General features: G+C 39.7%; 1 protein-coding gene across 4 annotated transcripts in view; it reads right to left on the bottom strand.

Annotated features, from left to right (window-relative positions):
* The window catches only part of KIF16B (kinesin family member 16B), a 284713-nt gene that overhangs the window by 151572 nt on the left and 119992 nt on the right, over positions 1 to 13149 (bottom strand). The gene's annotated exons all lie outside the window — the stretch shown is intronic.

The raw sequence follows: 13149 nt of genomic DNA, 5'->3' as shown, positions 1-13149 counted from the left end.
TCAACAGGAAATATCACGCTCATACCCACCTCCCAGCCTTTGCTTCGGAATGTCTGCTTGGGAGAACCCTGAAGTCTTTTCCTCTATCTGACTCTTAACCCATCTCTCCCCTCACCCTGGGAAACACTTACAGCCTACTCAGGTCCGCAGTGAACCCTTCCCCTGCAATGACTACAGTTAACTAGCCTAATCACGTAGATCTCTGTCAAATACACACTAGTGATGTTAAGATCTGCATTTCGTTACTAGACCAAGAAATCACCCAAGGAGTTTTTTAAAAGCACCATGCCTGTGCCCTGTAGTGGTCCCTTTAGATGAGCATCTCAGATGCAGGCCCAGGCATGGGTATTTTTTAAGCTCCCAGGTATTTCATATCCAGGATTGTGCCATAATTTTCTATATTCCCCCATATGACTGACACCTCTGCTCTGGTTGCACGTTGAGGATTTATCAAGTGCTACCATTTATTGACCCTCACCCTCCAGCTGGCTGCTTCTGCAACTCATTCAACTAATATTTAATGAACTGCTAGTTGCCAGGTACTAGTCTCTGCTGGGGATAAATGAGTGAGTAAAACAGATACCCTTTTAGATGTTATCTATACCTCTATTTTGCTGTCTCTAGATCTGGATCTCTATCAGTGTTATAATGTAAAGATATATCTACTATAGAAACATATAATAGCTATATCTATGTATCAATCTATCTTTAAGCAGACTTATCTATCTGTACTTATCAGTATTACAGATAGTAGCAATACCATTAACATCTATACCTTTGCTACCCTCCACTATCTTAAATAATTAGCATTATCCAAAAAAGGCAAACAAAAACCATGAAATTCACAACTAGCATGTCTGTTTAACCCCAAAATTTCAAGGTCTTGGTACATGGACAGAGTTATTCTGGGTAATATTTATTCCAAAAAAATTCATTGCCCATGAGGAATTTACATAGACTTTCAGAGCTGTAGCAAAATTAACTCCACTGGCCCAGCTGGACACTGACAGGCTTGAGGGTTAGTCCTGTATTGCGTTTGCTTTCTCCAGAGTTCCACTTAGTAACTCAGCTCAGCAGGCAGGTAAATGACACACAGTGCCACAGAAAACTAATGGGCCTCTCTACCAACATCGTGAGTAACAGAGCTTGCTTTCTTCCTTTGGGCAATGTATGGTAGTCCCCTCTGCATCTGTAGGGGATGTATTCCAAGACCCCTGTGGATGCCTGGAACTGCAGATGGTACCAAACCCTATGTATACTATGTTTTTCCCTATATACCTGTAACTGTGATATAATTTAATTTATGAAATAGGCATGGTAAGAGTTAACAACAGTAATAAAATAATAATTATAACAACATGCTGTAGTAAAAGTTATAAGAATGTGGGCTTTCTCAAAATATCTTACTGTACTGCATTCACCCTTCTCGTGATGATGTGAGATGATAAAATGCCCGTGTGATAAGATGTGGTGAGGCGAATGACGCAGGCGCTGTGATGTTAGGTTTGGCTGCTACTGACCTTCCAATGGTACATCAGAAGAAGGATGCCCTACTTCTGGATCATGGTTGATGGTGAGTAATAGAAACTGTGAAAAATGAAAGTGCAGATAAGGGGGACTACTGTAATGAATTAATTTGACACCATTTCTTCAAGGGAGCCTGTATACCAGATCCACTTCACAAAGGCAAAAGCTAGGTTACATGGTGATTCCTGCCTGGCCCAGCACAGAGTTATCCTGCAGACGAGTAGTCGTCTGGAAAGGTCCCGAACCACGAAGGAAAACCCACCAATGTCACAGAGGAAAGGCACATTCAGAGCTACCTGTCTGAACTTCAGAACACCTCTGTGAAGCAGCTGCTACTACCAAGCCCCACCAGGTTGTTCAGAGATTAAAAACAAAAACAAAAAATAAACAAACAAACAAACTGAATCCTGAGATCGTTTGCTGAAACCATAGCTAAACTCAGAACAGAGGTTCTCCAAAATGCAGGCTGTGTACCTCTTCACACAGTCCTCCAGAGCCTGCACAGAAAACCTCGTGCCTTCCCATGTCTTAAACCTGAACTTGTGACTGTCCACTTCTGCAGTACTGATCATTTAAGTAATCTCAGTTATGTCTTCCAAGTCTATGGCAAATGAACAAAAAAGAAAAAGATGCCTCCCATCTCAACAGGCTCAGAGGTATATATAATGGCCATGTTTAAAACAAAATGAAGCTTTAATTCACAACACAAGAACTTAAACCTAGTCTCAGATGATTTAATATGGAAAAGCATGTGGCATATATGAGAAAAAATATAACTCTATCACAGTGTGATTCATGCTAATGGTAATTAGGAAAAAAAAAGTCCACTAGATTACATGGAAAATGACCTCGATTTCTGTTTAAAATATGCGTGTCTCTTTATATACAGGACTCATGTGTGTCTATGTGTGTCTGTTAGTCATCTTGGGCTGCTGTAACAAAATACCAAAGACTGAGTAGCTTAAACTTCAGAAATTTATTTCTCACTGTTCAAAAGGCTGAAAAGTCCACAATCAAGGTCCCAGCAAGGCAGGTTTTATTCTGAGGCCTCTGCTCTTGGCTTGAAGGACTCCACCATCTCCCTGTGTGCTCCCATGGCATTTCCTTTTTTAAAAAATTAAGATTCTTTTTTATTTATTTGAGGGAAACAGAGATAGTGAGAGAGAGCACAAATGGGGAGGAGAGAGAGAAGCAGGCTCCCCCTGGAGCTCCATCCCAGAATTGAGCCAAAGGCAAATGCTTAACCAACTGCGCCACCCAACCACCCCCATCCCGTGGCCTTTCCTTTGAGCTTGCAAGCAATGCTGGAGAGAGAAATTTATCTTTCATCCTTTCATTGTAAGGCCACCAGTCTTACTGGATTAGGACCCCAACTTTATGACCTTAATAACCCTTTAAAGGCCCTATTTCTAAATATAGTTGCATTGGGGATTAGGACCTCAACATACAGATTTTGGAAGGAAATAACTCCGTCTGTAGCAGGGTGTGTGTGTGTGTGTGTGTGTGTGTATTTGTGTGTGTTATGCCATATACCTATATAGATATATAATAAATACAATAAATATAAGAAAGAGAGAAAAGACAAGGAGAGACTGGACCTGACCCACATCTCATACACTACTGCAAAACAGGAACAGAGATTATCTCTGGGTATTTTTTTTTCTTTATACCCTTTTACATTACAAATTTTTGGTTTTTTTAATTAATTTTTAGAGGGTGGTAGGGAGAGAGAGAGAGAATCTTAAGCAGGTTCCATGCCCAGTGCAGAGTCCAGTGCACAGATCATCTTAGGATCCTGAGATCATGTGATCATGTCCTGAGCTGAAATCATGAGTCAGACACACTTATCTGATTGAGCCATCCCGGTGCACCTACATTACAAATTTTCTGTAATGAACACACTTACAATCAAAATAATACATATAATAAAAATGTTTTAAATAATAAAGAGACATATTTTCATGTAAAATTTTTAAAACATAATGTATCTCAATTTACTTAAAACATATTTTACTTAATCTTAAGTATATCGCCAAGGCTATCATCTTATTGTATTTTTATTGTACAGTATATAATGTTCTGAAAATGGAACTCTAAATGACAAAATTTCATCATCCAAAAATGAAAGCCCAGAGACTATACCTCCAAACGTTTTCAATAAGGAAAATCTGCCCAGAGCTAATACCATACTCAATGGTGCAAAACTAAAAGTTGTTACTCTAAGATAAGGAACAAGACAAGAACACCTACTCTTGTCACTTTTATTCAGCATAGTAGTGGAAGTCATAACCAGGGAAATTAGATAAGAAAAGAGATAAAAGGTGTCCAATTTAGAAAGAAGAAGTAAAACTGCCTCTATTTGCAGAGGACATGATAATACATAGACAACCTTAAAGACATAACCAAAAAACTGTTAGAACTAATAAACAAATTTGGCAAAACTCCAGGATACAAAATCAATACATAAAAATTGGTTGCATGTATATAAACTAGTAACCGCCAGAAAGGGAAACTAAGAAAACAATCCTACTTACAATTATTTATATACATATATATAACTGTAGGGTTGTCTTCATATATATATGAAAACAACCCTAGGAATAAATTTAACCAAGGAGGTCAAAGACCCATACACTGAAAAGTGTAAGACACTGATGAAAGAAACCAAAGACAATACAAATAAATGGAAAAATATTCCATGCTCATGGACTGGAAGAATTAATACTGTTAAAATGTCCACCACACCCAAAGTGATATACAAATTCAGTGCATTTCCTATCAAAATCCAGTGTCATTTTTCATAGAAATAGAACCCTAAAATTTGCATAGAACCACAAAAGCCCTTAAAAATCCTAAGCAATGGGGCACCTGGGTGGCTCAGTGGGTTAAGCCTCTGCCTTCGGCTCAGGTCATGATCTCAGGGTTCTGGGATCAAGTCCCACATTGGGCTCTCTGCTAGGCAGGGAGCCTGCTTCCTCCTCTCTCTCTCTCTGCCTGCCTCTCTGACTACTTGTGATCTCTCTCTCTGTCAAATAAATAAATAAAATCTTTAAAAAAAAAATCCTAAGCAATCTTGAGAAATAACAAAGCTAGAGACATAATACTTCCTGATATCAAACTATATTACAAAGTTACAGTAAGCAAAACAGTATGGTTATTGGCATAAAAATAGATCCATATGGTGTCCCTGGGTGGCTCACTTGGTTGAGCATCCACCCTTGGCTTTGGCTCAGGTCGTGCATGATCTCGGAATCATAGGCTTGAGCCCTCTGTCAGATTCCGTGTTCAATCCACAGTCTGCCTGAGATTCTTTCCCTCTCACTCTCCCTCCCCCTCTGCCTCTGCTCCTATTTGTATGCTCATCATATGCTCTCTCTCTCTCTTTCAAAAAATAAATGGATAAATAAAATCTTAAGGGAAAAAACAGACACCTAAATCAATGGAACAAAATTGGCCAGAAATAAACCCACCCTTACAAGAATATCCAATGGGGCAAAGTATAGTCTCTTCCATAAATGGTGCTGGGAAAACTGGACAGCCACATGCAAAAGAATGAAACTGGGCCAGTACCTCACACCATATACACAAATCAGCCCTAAAATGGATCAAAGGATTGAATGTAAGATCTGAAACCATAAAACTCCTAGAAAAGTACACACAGGGTAGTAAGCTCCTCAAGTTTTGGCAATGATTGTTTGTTTGTTTCTTTTGGGGTTTGGACACCAAACAAAGACAATGAAAGCAAAGCAAACAAACAAGTGGGACTACATCAAATTAAAAGGTTTCTGCACAGCAAAAGAAACCATCAACAAAATGAAAAGGCAAGCTATAGGCTGGGAGAAAATAATGCAAACCTTATAAGGGGTTAATATCCAAAAAATGTAAAGAATGTGATACCAACCCACTAACAACAATAACAGTAATACCAATTTCTGAATTAAAAAATGAACAGAGGAACAAAGTAAATATTTCTCCAAAGAAAACATCCAGATGGCCAACAGACACATGAAAAGATGTCAACATCACTCATCATCAGGGAAATGCCAATCAAAATCACAATGGGCCAGAAGAGCCATCATCAAAAAGACAAGAAATGACAAGTGTTGGTGAGGATGTGGAGAAGAGGGAACACTTGTGCACTGTTTATGCAAGTGTAAACTGGTGCAGGCGGTATGGGAAACAATACACAGGTTCCTCAGAAATTAAAAATACAACAACTATATGATCCAGCAATTCCATCTCTCTGTATATACTTGAAGGAAATGAAAACAGGATCTTGAAAGGATAGCTGTACCCATATGTTCATTACAGCATTATTTCTAACAGCCAAGACAGGGAAACAACCTAAGCGTCCATCAGTAGATGAATGGATAAAGAAACGTGGTATGTATGTACACACACACACACACACACACACACACACTTATATATACATGATTGAATATTATCCAGTCATTAAAAAGGAAGAAACCCTGCATTTGCAAACAGCACAAATGGGCTTTGAGGGCATTTTGCTAAGTGAAATAACTCAGCCAGATGAAGACAAACACTGTATGATCTCATCTATATGTGGAATCTGGAAAAGTCAAACTCATAGATTACACAGAGACTGGTGGCTGCCAGAAGTGGGGGCAGTGAGGGCAGGAGGTGGAATGAGTGAAGGCTGTCAACAGATACAAACTTCCAGTTAGAAGATAAATATGTTATGAGAATATAACATATAACTCAGTGACAAAGTTAACATCTATATCATATAACGTAAAGTTAATGAGAGAGTAAACCTTAAAAGTTCTCATCACAAGAAAAAAAAAATTTGTAACTATGTGAGGTGATGAATGTTCACTAAACTTACTGTGATTATCATTTTGCAATAAAAACATATATCAGTTCATCACGTTCTATACCAAAACGAATACAATGCTGTATGTCAATTATATCTCGGTAAAACAGAGGGTGTAGATATAAGGAAAATCTGCAGGTGTCTGGAAGCCAAAGGGACCTTTAGCCAACCTTTATTAGCAGAAATCATGCCTGAAAAATCTATTAATGCTTTCAATAAAAATCTACCACCCTCCATAGGCATCAGGAACACAATTATGGAAATAAAATGCAAAATTCTATGTGGGAACTCATAGAATGTATCTGGATTCCCAGATCTTAATGAAGCAGGGAATAAACATTAAGGTTCACCTTTTTTTGCAAGCTTCTTTTTTACCCCTCTTTCATATAAAAATGGAAGAACATTTGGGTTGGGGAGAAGGAGGGAGGGGTTTAATTCCTGGACTCCACGTAGATTTCAGGCGCTTCTTAGCCACTTGAGCCTATCATTAACCAGAAGGAGACTTAGAAAAAAGAAAGGAGGAGACAGGGAGGAGAAAGAGATGAAGGGAAAGTTAAAGGCAGGGGACACACTTCTGGCTGCTCACAGCTTCTTTCTGGAAGGTGCAGACACGCTGGTGAGTCAGTAAAGACCAAACCCCCAAATGAACAGGCTCATTCTGTCTCCTACTTAGTAATAAAACTTGCTTTTTACAGAGAAGAGAGAGTATGACCACTTTTCTTGTATTAACCTATATCCACCCCCAAGCACTAAAAGCAAATCAGTCTAATGAACCAGACTGCTCAGAAAACTGCTCACACCCTAAGTAGTGAGGGCTTGGCAAAAGCACCCATCAGTCAGAGGTGAGTTTCTATTTTGGCTGTGTAGTAAAGTTAAGGAAAAGCAAGGAAAGCACAACACAGAGGGATAGGACTCTGATATTCCACAAATGACAATATAAACTATACCAGTAGGAACCTGAGGAGTTAATCCTCTTCAAAAGATCTGCCACTCAAATCCTGTCCCTTTGCAAATTTACATCACAACACTTTACAGGAGCACCAATCCCAAAAGACCAGTTCCTCCTCCCCCAATCAATTTAGAAGGAATATAAATGTATGTCTTTGTTGTATAAATACTCTTATGGCCAAAAATATTTTACACAAGTATTCCTGTAAGTGATACATTACACTTTGAAACATTATTAATATAACTTTAGCAAGATAAACTGCCCAGTAAATCAAAAAAACACATTCACTCAACTTATGCAAGTGGAGGGCTTTCAGAAACCCAAATACAATTGTGAATGCTGACTGCACATGGCCCCAATAGTTTATTAAAATATGAAATGTAATCCATTTGAAGAAGAGAAATTACATTTGAAAGCTTTTTACAAGTAAAGCATGTGTGGCTAAGGTAACAGAATTGTTCAAGGAAACATGAAATTCAAAATAAAAATTAGATTGTTTCCTGATCTGGTCTGCTAATAGTAAAGCAGTAAACGAAGTCAAAGATACACATGCAACACTTTCCAATTACACACTCCAATTATTTCCGTTAATAAGTGCAGTGCCAGCTGCTTATCTCAACATCTAACTTCTCAAAATGATAGCCAATCAGGACTCAAAAGTAAAGAACCAACTCTTTCCTGAGCCATCACAAAATCCAAACTCTAAAATCCACGTGCTTCATTCATTTAAAAAAAAAAAAAAAAGAAAAGAAAAAGAAAGAAACAACCATTTGCATGTTCTAAGTACACGGCTACCATCACTATGGGAAACAGGCAGGATCCTCTAGAGTTGGGTTGGGAAACAGCTACACCACGTGACCCAGCATTCTCCCCTGCAACACACCCCAGGGGGTGTTGGCAGGGGTCAACCAATGCCAGCCAAACGCCAAATCAAGCCAGCTGCCTGGTTTCATATGCAGATGTGTGCCAGGAATGAGTTTTACATTTTTAGAGATGGGTTAAAAAAAAAATTGTATTTCATGACATATGAAAACTGTATGAAATTCAAATTTCGACGTCTGTCAGCAAAGTTTGATTGAAATACACATTCCTGGGGCACCTGGGGGGCTCAATGGGTTAAAGCTTCTGCCTTCAGCTCAGGTCATGATCCCAAGGTCCTGGGACCAAACCCCAAATCAGGCTCTCTACTCAGCAGGGAGACTGCACCCCCACCCCTCTGCCCATACCTCTCTGCCTACTTGTGATCTCTGTCAAATAAATAAACAAAAATCTTAAAGAAATACACATTCCCATGCTCATTCCTTTACTACAGTCCATGCCTGCTTTCAACGGCAGCAGCACATGGGAGGACGTGGGACACAGGCAGTACGGTCTGCAGAGAGGGAACGCCTCACCACCTAGCTCTTTACAGAAGCAGTCTGCTGACCTCAGCACCAGGGAAATGCATATGGGCCTTCCCTAAAAGGCATACTCAAACCCCTTCATGGCAGCACTATTCAAAGTACTCCCACAAAAAACCCCAGCAAACTACCCAAATGTCCGTTGGGAGCATACTGTGTAAACTGTCATTTATTCAGACAACAGAACAGTAATACATCGTAACAGAACACACGAATAGCAGCCATAGAAAACACCGCAGATGAGTATCACAGACCTACTGTGGAGGAAGGAAGTTAGACCAGAAAAAGGATGGGACATTCCGTGGGCCTAAAGTTCAAACACAGGCGGGACTACCTTTGCAGACAGAAATCAGAATAATGGTTACCTTGATCATGTAGCACCAAAGAGCACAGTCCTCAGTGTGACCTCAAACTATCCCTGTACAGGGGCATAAAATTTACTTAAGCTTCATAACGATGGTGTCTGGGTCACTAAGGAACACTGAGAGTGCCAGCCACTAGTGCAAAGTCGCATGTCACACCTCAGCTGACTGTGGTTTTAATCGCCCCACCTCACCAAACCAGGAGGGAGCACTCCTCAGAGTTGCCATGCCAGAGGCCAGGCCATTTTCTGGGCCCACCAAGGCATCGTCTCCCTTCCCAGAAATTCCTTCATTGTTCAGATCAACACCAAGAACAAAGCCTGCCGTGACAAGTATGAAGGCACTGTTCTACTGCTGGGCTGTATTTAAGATGATGGGTAAAGTGTGTTACCTATTTTTGGAACGAATCCCCCCCCCAAGTGGGTCACTTCTATTTCTCTGGTCTAAGGGGTAAACGTCTGTGACTCAGAAAGCAGAAACTTGGAGCAAATGCCTCACTCACAAAAGTGTGGGATAATGTAGGCTCTAGAGGGTCAGGAAGGCAATTCCTTCTACCGATATTAAACTACCACCCCGGGCAATTTCGTAATTTCGTAAAAGGCAAAAAACCAAAGGACACATAAATTTTAAAACTATTAGTTTTCTTTTGCTACATAACAAATTATCACAAGTTTAGTTTAAAATAATATAAACAGATCTCCTTTCAGTCTCCACAGGCCAAGAGTCAACACAGGTTGAGTGTTCTCTGCTCGGGGTCACAGTCAGGCTGTCAGCCAAGACTGGGGTCTCTCACCTGAGGCTCAGGGCTCTCATTCAGGCCCATGCAAGTTGGTAGAATTTGGTTCCTTATGGGTGTAGGACTGAAGTTCCCATTGCTTTTTGCTGCTGTCAGCACCTCTGGGTTAGCGCCTCAGGTTCTAGTCAAGGGCCCCAGATGACAGCTCATGCCTTCAAAACTAGGAGAATCTCTCTCTAGTCTGCTAGGAGAGTGTCTTACATAATGTCTTATATAATCATGGGAGTGACATCCTGTCATATTCACAGGCTCTACCTGCACGTGATGGGAGGGGTCATATAATGTGGGCACAGCAGGGAATAGAAATCTGGGGTCATTCACTCTGCATCCCACCAAAAAAATAAATAAATAAATAAAGGGTGGTTTACCTCATGAAGGTATTTACAACTGATTTTTTTTTTTTCTTCTGAGACACTTAAAATGTTAAGTTTCACAGAACTAATACTAGCTAAAACTTAGAGGTTTTCCCCCCAATTAGGAATATTAATTTTTTGTGAAGTTCACAATCTACCAATAATGAAAAAAAACTGTGTGTGTGTGTGTATCCAGTTCAGTTAAGCAAAAAATATGAAGGAATATTCAGTTGCAGTTAAAATTTTTATTATGCCCATCTTAATATTCTCAATCCTCCATCCTCTGACCTCTCCCTCCTTCCTTAACTTAGCAGTATGTTCAGATATGTTAAAGGGGAAGTGTTATCAGTGGATTAAAGGGTTTGAACCTACCACCCCAATCTCTTACTTCAACACTGAACTAATGAGGCATGTGAGCTTGGCACAGAGGATAGGGAAAAAAAAATGGTACTATATTCTTTTCACTCATTTTATGCAGAAAATTATGTATAAATAGAAGATTATGCAGAACAGACACTACAACAACAATTCATAGTATCCCTCAGTCAAAGAAAGGATGGCTTCTCTACCTCCTACTGGAACCCTGAGAGGTTTTACTTTGTAATTCACATACTTCTAACATGCCCAGTGGGAAAAAAAATATTTACCCAGTTATAGTCATTCCAATGGTACTTAATTGAGGTCGAGATTATGCACCCTTTCCTTACGTGTGGTGTCTGGCACATGTAATAGGCATTTCATCAGAATACTGTGGGCTCTTACAAGATGTGACAGATAGTATCAGTAGGACTAAAGGTTATTCCATTCAGTCTAAACATTCTCCTTTTGGAAACCAACTAGTTTGTTCTAATTCTGATATTTTTGTGGTTTACTTATTTTGAGCAAGGACAATATGGCACTGAGTCGTCTTTTCAAAATGGAATGTCATCTATTACAGACCTAAGACACAAAAAAAATGCTGTGTTGTGTTCTGTTTTGCACAATACTTGGGTACTCTCCCAGAATTTCGTTGCTGAACTTGAGAACTGCTGGCTGTCATGACTTTTTACAGTTTCTATTAACAAGAACTCCACAGTATCCTGGTCAGGATGGGCAGGGCTCTGCCATCCCACTTCCGGGACTCAATCCCGGCTCCTACTCATATATAACCTTGACCTTAGCGAAGTCCTTCACCTTGTTCAGTTTCTGAAAGTAGAAACCAGAGTACTTCTATCAAAATGCATGTGAGTTTAAAGAAGATGGTACACATGAAGCAGCTGGTACCCATTATAACAGTGCCAGGGACCGAGCAAGAGTTCAGGAAGTGTTACATATTTATATCTTCATCATTTCAACAAACAATCATTTCCTAACAGGGCTAAATGTCTTTTAAAAAAATAGTTATCTCCCCTGAAATGGAGCAATCGTCTTGGACACAGTCTTGTCTGGTCCGAGACACAAGTCTACAACAGTTTTAATGTTGATGGCCTCAGAGCTGTTTTTTTAAAAATTATCAACGGACTATGTCACTTCAACTACTCTTCTTTTTTCTGAATCAGTGATACATTCACATGGAATAAAATTCAAACTGTACAAAGGAGTATGCAGTGAAAATATTCCATGCCACTCCCACGCCCCCGACAACCAGGGCCCTTCCCCAGAGGCTCCTGTGAAGCTTGAAGAGACATGGGCACAAGTGAGCACACTGTTGTCGCTTTACCTCTCTTCCCTTTGTATACACAGCTGACAATGTATAGTGGATACCATTCGGAGTGTTGTTTCTCTCTTTCTCTCTCCCCCTCTCCATCACACTCCCTCTTCTGTATCTCTCTCTCCATTTAATATTTCTGGAGCTCATTCCATATCAGTATATAAAGAGCTTCTTCGGGTTTTATACAGTTATGAACAATTCCATTGTGTGAATACACTCTAATTTATTTAACCTGTCCTCTATTCATGGGCGTTTAAGTGGCTCTCAGAATCTTTCAATCACTGACTATTGCCAGCAGTGCTGAGATGAGTAACGCTGCATGTACAATGAACCTCTCAGTGCTGGCTGAGGCAACGGACAGACATTCATAATTGCTTCTCATTACACACCAGAAACAATACAAAACCTTCCTGGGGGCTTGGGCTTGAAATGAGCTAAGTTCTAAACTAAACTGTGGCCAAAAACCTTCTGTTCTCAGGGGCCAAGCATACATGGTGTTATCACATGTATATTTGTGAAAGATTGGCGGGGGGGGGATAAGAATGAACAATGTATTTATTATTATTGTACATGTGTATGTGTGTGTGTATATACCATATACCACATATATACACCATATAAATACACACACGTGTGTGTATGTGTGTATTTCCACCCTACCCTTACTCTAAAGTCATTCCAACCAAAGATCTTTACAAGAACTAATTTAAATATACTTTTAAGTGGGCAATTTGCATAACAAACTGAAGTCATAAATGGCTTAGAATTTCAAGTGCGCTGAAATGTCACAACCAAGAAGCAGTTTCGACAGCCCTTTTCTGAAAATGCAGACTTCGATGTCCTATCACATTTTGCCTATGTCAGCACTTTCAGGGGAACGTGTAACAGGTCCTTCTTCACAGAATCAGAGGGTATGGTATTTACATGGTAAGACACAAGTCCAGAACAGAATGAGTCAGAGTATGGACAGATCTGCAAAGCCTTTGCTACCATTCCACGGTAAGGACAGAAACTAAATCCAAGTATTCAGAAACTTAAGAGCAACTGGACAGAGTACTTTTATGAGCACTGAATCTAATAATAAAATATTGGGACTTGAATATAGCTGCCTAGTCTTCCCAACATCATTTGTTGAACAGATAGTCTTTTTCCCATTGGGTATTTTTTCCTCCTTTGTTGAAGATTAATTGACCATATAATTGTGGTTCATTTCTGGCTTTTCTATTCTGTTC

Source organism: Mustela nigripes, chromosome 7 (genome assembly GCF_022355385.1).
Source record: "Mustela nigripes isolate SB6536 chromosome 7, MUSNIG.SB6536, whole genome shotgun sequence".
Lineage (NCBI taxonomy): Eukaryota > Metazoa > Chordata > Mammalia > Carnivora > Mustelidae > Mustela > Mustela nigripes.
Note: the sequence above shows the minus strand (reverse complement) of the source record. Positions and strands in the feature narration are given on the sequence as shown.